This window comes from Apium graveolens, unplaced genomic scaffold, assembly GCF_009905375.1.
Source record: "Apium graveolens cultivar Ventura unplaced genomic scaffold, ASM990537v1 ctg2793, whole genome shotgun sequence".
NCBI classification, from domain to species: Eukaryota; Viridiplantae; Streptophyta; class Magnoliopsida; order Apiales; family Apiaceae; genus Apium; species Apium graveolens.
Window position 1 is genome coordinate 99,722 of NW_027417799.1, and position 5,987 is coordinate 105,708.

At 43.7% G+C, this 5,987-nt stretch overlaps 1 non-coding gene across 1 annotated transcript; it reads right to left on the reverse strand.

The window, feature by feature from the left end:
* LOC141700702 (small nucleolar RNA R71) lies at positions 1 to 107 on the reverse strand. The gene has a single exon (XR_012566464.1). It is a non-coding gene; the product is annotated as a small nucleolar RNA R71 (small nucleolar RNA).
* Between the last annotated feature and the right edge of the window lie 5,880 nt (positions 108 to 5,987).

A 5,987-nucleotide genomic window follows, 5' to 3' on the forward strand; every position in this document is an offset into this window, starting at 1 on the left:
GCTATGAGGAGTGCTCTTACTCAGTTTGCGCAGCAACCTACAGAATCTATGTGCGAGGCTTGGGAACGCTACAAGGAAATGTTGAGAAAATGTCCACATTATGGAATGCCGGATTGGATGGTAATCACTGGTTTTTATAATGGTTTGGGGGCCCTATCTCGGCCCATGCTCGATGCAGCAGCTGGAGGCGCCTTATGGGCTAAAAGCTATACTGAGGCGTATAATCTTATAGAGACAATGGCTGCAAACGAGCATCAAAACCCAACTCAGAGGATGACGTCAGGCAAGGTAGCAGGTATTCTGGAAGTTGATGCAGCCACCGCTATTGCAGCCCAGCTCCAAGCGCTATCAATGAAGGTTGATTCTTTGGCTACGTATGGAGTTAATCAAATAGCTATGGTTTGTGAGCTTTGTGCAGGTTCTCATGCTACGGATCAGTGTTCTCTTGTCAACGAATCTGTTCAGTATGTGAATAATTATCAGCGACAACAGCAGCCTGTGCCAGCGACTTATCATCCTAACAACAGAAATCATCCAAATTTCAGCTGGGGGAATAATCAGAATGCTATTCAGCCAACATATCAGCAAGGAGTAAGTAAACAGTTTAGCCCACCTGGATTCCAGCAACCACAGCAGTATGCTACAAGGTAATCATATCCTCAACAGGGAAGTGCAGCTGCACCTACTAGTGCTGATTTTGAGGAACTTAAGCTGTTGTGCAAAAGTCAGGCGGTGTCTATCAAGACCTTGAAAAATCAAATCGGTCAATTAGCCAATGCAATGCTCAATCGTCAACCTGGCACTCTTCCCAGTGACACGGAAGTACCAGGCAGGAAGGAAGCTAAAGAGCAAGTCAAAGCTATTACCTTAAGGTCTGGAAAGGTAGCTGATGCTGAAAAGGCAAAAGAAGTCGAAGCTGAAGTTAGAGATGAAGAATCTAAGCAAAAGGAGAAAGTGGCGGAACCAAGGAAGACTACTGTTGAACACACTCTGCCTGAGGCTAATACAGGGGAGAAACAGCTCTATCCTCCACCACCTTTTCCTAAGAGATTGCAGCAACAAAAGCTGGATAGACAGTTCGGGAAGTTTCTGGAGGTGTTCAAGAAACTTCACATCAATATACCTTTCGCTGAGGCGCTGGAACAAATGCCTAGTTATGCGAAGTTTATGAAGACTATTCTTTTAAGGAAGGTGAAACTGGATGACCTTGAAACCGTTGCTCTCACGGAAGAATGCAGTGCGGTTCTGCAACAAAAGTTACCACCAAAACTGAAAGATCCAGGAAGCTTCACCATTCCTTGCACCATTGGCAATCTAACTTTTGACAAGTGCCTTTGTGATTTGGGAGCAAGCATTAATCTGATGCCGTTATCGATCTTTAAAAAGCTGGATCTGCCTGATCCAAAACCCACATACATGTCGCTACAATTGGCGGACCGTTCCATTACTTACCCAAGGGGCATAGTTGAGGATGTGCTCGTCAAGGTGGATAAGCTCTTCTTTCCTGCTGATTTTGTTATTCTGGATTTTGAGGAAGATAAGAAGATTCCCATAATCTTGGGGAGGCCTTTCTTGGCTACTGGCCGTACCTTGATAGATATGCAAAAAGGGGAACTTACTATGCGGGTCCAAGATCAGGATGTGACCTTCAACGTATTCAAGGCAATGAAATTCCCTACAGAAGATGAGGAGTGCTTAAAAGTAGATGTGATTGATTCTGCGGTTACTTCGGAACTCGATCACATGCTAATGTCTGATGCATTGGAAAAGGCCTTAATGGGGGATTTTGACAGCGATGATGAAGATAGCAACGAGCAATTACAATATCTAAACGCTTCTCCATGGAAGCGAAAGCTCGACATACCATTTGAATCTCTTGGTACTTCTGACCTTAAGAATGCTGAAGGGAAGCTCAAACCATCAATAGAGGAAGCACCTACCTTGGAGCTCAAACCATTACCTGAACACTTGAGGTATGCTTTTTTAGGTGATTCATCTACGTTACCTGTTATTATTTCAGCTGACCTTTCAGGTAGTGAGGAAGACAAGCTCTTAAGGATTTTGAGAGAATTCAAATCGGCTATAGGATGGACCATAGCAGACATCAAGGGGATAAGTCCTTCATATTGTATGCATAAAATTCTGTTAGAGGAAGGTAGTAAGCCAACTGTGGAGCAGCAGCGAAGACTGAACCCGATCATGAAGGAGGTGGTGAAGAAAGAAATTCTGAAATGGCTAGATGCATGCATCATTTATCCTATTTCCGACAGCTCGTGGGTGAGCCCCGTGCAATGTGTACCTAAGAAAGGAGGTATCACTGTGGTCGCAAATGAAAAGAATGAGCTCATCCCTACTCGAATAGTTACAGGATGGAGAGTATGCATGGATTATAGAAAATTGAACAAAGCCACAAGGAAGGATCACTTCCCTCTCCCATTCATTGATCAAATGCTCGACAGATTGGCGGGACATGAGTATTTTTGTCTTCTGGATGGTTATTTCGGATATAATCAGATTTGTATTGCACCAGAGGATTAGGAAAAGACTACCTTCACTTGTCCATTTGGCACATTTGCTTTTCGAAGAGTTTCGTTTGGGTTATGTGGCGCCCCGGCCACCTTTCAGAGATGTATGATGGCTATATTCTCTGACATGATTGGAAATAACGTCGAAGTGTTCATGGATGACTTCTCCGTCTTTGGACACTCATATGATGAATGTTTGAATAATCTGCGCGCCGTACTCAAAAGATGCGTGGAAACTAATTTGGTGCTTAATTGGGAGAAATGTCATTTTATGGTGCGTGAAGGCATTATCCTTGGGCATAAGGTCTCTAGCAAAGGTCTGGAGGTGGACAAGGCCAAGGTGGGAGTCATTGAAAATCTTCCCCCACCCAATTCGGTGAAAGGAATCCGTAGTTTTCTCGGTCATGCGGGTTTTTATCGGCGATTCATCAAGGACTTTTCAAAGATATCTAAGCCGTTGTGCAATTTACTTGAGAAAGATGTGCCTTTTAAATTTGATGATGAATGTTTGGCAGCATTCGAGACTCTCAAGGAGAGTTTGATCACGACACCAGTTATTACAGCACCAGATTGGACAGAACCGTTTGAGATGATGTGTGATGCGAGTGACTATGCGGTAGGTGCAGTTCTGGGACAGCGCAAGAAAAATCTCTTCCATGTGGTCTACTATGCGAGTAAGACTTTAAATGGGGCCCAATTGAACTACACCACTACTGAAAAGGAGCTTTTGGCTATAGTCTTTGGCTTTGAGAAATTTCGATCTTATCTGCTTGGTACGAAAGTAACAGTATTCACTGATCATGCAGCTATTCGCTATCTGGTTTCTAAGAAGGATTCGAAGCCGAGACTCATTCGTTGGGTGCTTTTACTTCAAGAATTTGAGTTAGAGATCAAAGATAGAAAAGGTACTGAGAATCAAGTAGCTGACCATCACTCTAGGTTGGAGAATCCCGATTCTACTTCACAAGATAGGATGTTAATCAATGAATCTTTTCCGGATGAGCAGTTGTTTGCAATTCAGGAGGAAGAACCATGGTTTGCAGATATTGTAAACTATCTTGTCAGCAATATAATGCCGCCTAATTTGACATCCGCTCAAAAGAAGAAGTTTCTGCATGAGGTGAAGTGGTATATGTGGGATGAACCATATTTGTTTAGACAGGGAGCTGACCAGATCATCAGGAGATGTATCCCGTTCTGTGAGACGGAGGGGATATTACGAGACTGCCATTCCACGGTTTATGGTGGACACTATGGAGGTGAGAAGACGGCAGCTCGTATTCTGCAAGCAGGTTTTTTCTGGCCTACTTTGTTCAAGGATGCTCATCAGTTTGTTTTAAGGTGTGATCGTTGCCAAAGAGTGGGAAATTTGTCAAGGAAGGATGAGATGCCATTAAATGTGATGCTTGAAGTCGAGGTCTTTGATGTGTGGGGAATCGATTTCATGGGGCCTTTTATCTCGTCTTGTAATAATCAGTACATCTTGCTGGCAGTCGATTATGTTTCAAAATGGGTCGAAGTTAAAGCTTTACCGACAAATGATGCAAAGGCAGTGCTAAATTTTCTTCATAAGCAAATTTTCACAAGGTTTGGGACGCCTCGGGTAATTATAAGTGATGAAGGATCGCATTTTTGCAACCGTAAGTTCACTTCTATGATGCAGCGTTATAACGTGAATCATCGAGTAGCTACTGCCTATCATCCGCAAATAAATGGTCAAGCGGAAGTTTCTAACAGAGAGATAAAACGCATTCTAGAGAAGGTTGTTTGTCCGTTAAGGAAGGATTGGTCTTTAAAGCTCGATGAAGCTGTTTGGGCTTACAGAACAGCATTCAAAACTCCACTTGGGATGTCACCGTTTCAGTTGGTGTACGGTAAGGGATGTCATCTACCGGCGGAGCTTGAGCATAAGGCCTACTGGGCATTGAAGAAATTGAACCTGGATTTAGATGCAGCTGGTAAGAAAAGAATGCTTCAGCTTAATGAACTTGATGAATTTCGACTTCAAGCGTACGAGAATAACAAAATGTATAAGGAAAAGGTGAAGAGGTGGCACGATAGGAAGCTACATCCTAAGTTATTTGTGCCAGGGAAACAAGTTCTGTTATTCAACTCTCGGCTCCGACTTTTTCCTGGGAAGTTGAAATCAAGGTGGTCTGGACCTTTTATTGTCAAAACTGTGTTTCCACATGGAGCGGTGGAAATTTTTGAGAAGGATTCGGACCAAGCATTCAAGGTTAACGGTCAGCGGTTAAAGCACTACTATGGGGACATAGCAAACCGAGAGGTGGTTAGTGCCATTTTGTTGACTACTTGAGAAAGGTACGGAACGTCAAGCTAATGACGAAAAAGAAGCGCTGCGTGGGAGGCAACCCATGAATTGTTGTTACAGGAACCCTTAGAAGTTAATAACCTATCCAAAAACACAAAAAAAATCAGAAAAAAGGGGCTAAAATTTTTTTTTCCCAGAGACCCTCTGCGCGCCCGCGCAGCTATGCTGAGCGGCCGCGCAGGGGTCGAGTTCCAGAAAATTTTTTGCAGTTCAGAAAAAAAAAAAAAAAAAAACAAAACACAAAAACCCAGCACAGCCCATAAACCCACGAATTCTTTTCCCATTACCCCATGATTTTATCCCTCAACCCCACTCCTAATCTAATTTAACCTACTCCACACCCTATATATACATACACCTATCCCACATATCTCCCACACACTTCCTACACTTAAACCCTCTCATAAACATCAAAAATCAGTTCTTACACACTTTTATTCACAAATCAATGGCACCCAAGAGAGCACGCACTATTGACAGCAGCATCACAGTTCCTACTGCTGATTCATAAAGGGGTACTGCTGCAAGGCCTCAGTTAACTGACAGAGCTGCGGAGGAGGAGTACACTAGGCTGTTGGGGAAGCCGATTCTGAAGGAGAGGGGGTTTTTACCATCAGGGAGGGATGGTGAGTTGTTACCCATGATTGCAGAGAAGGGGTGGATAGCTTTTTGTGAGTCACCCGAAGCAGTACCGATGAGTGTGGTTTGCGAGTTCTACGCGAACGCAAAGGCTGAAAAGAATGGGTTTTCTGTAGTTCGTGGGCTTACGGTTGATTATCATCCTGCGGCGATTCGCCGTGTGATTGGACAGCGAGAGAGGAAGCCCGAGGAGGAGAACTGGAATGAAAAGACTGCTGAGGATTTTGACTTGGATTTGATTTGTGCGACTCTCTGTCGACCGGGCACAGTTTGGAACCGCAGTCCAGCCAATAATGAGTATCGTCACTTTCCGGCGATCGCCATGAACAGGTATGCCCGTGCATGGAATGCATTTATATGTGCTAATATTCTGCCTTCTTCACATGCACACGAGGTCACAGTTGAGAGAGCACAGTTGTTGTGGGGAATTCTGAATGAAGAATACTATGTGGACCTTGGTGAGTTTATCTACCAAGGAATTCTGAAGTTTT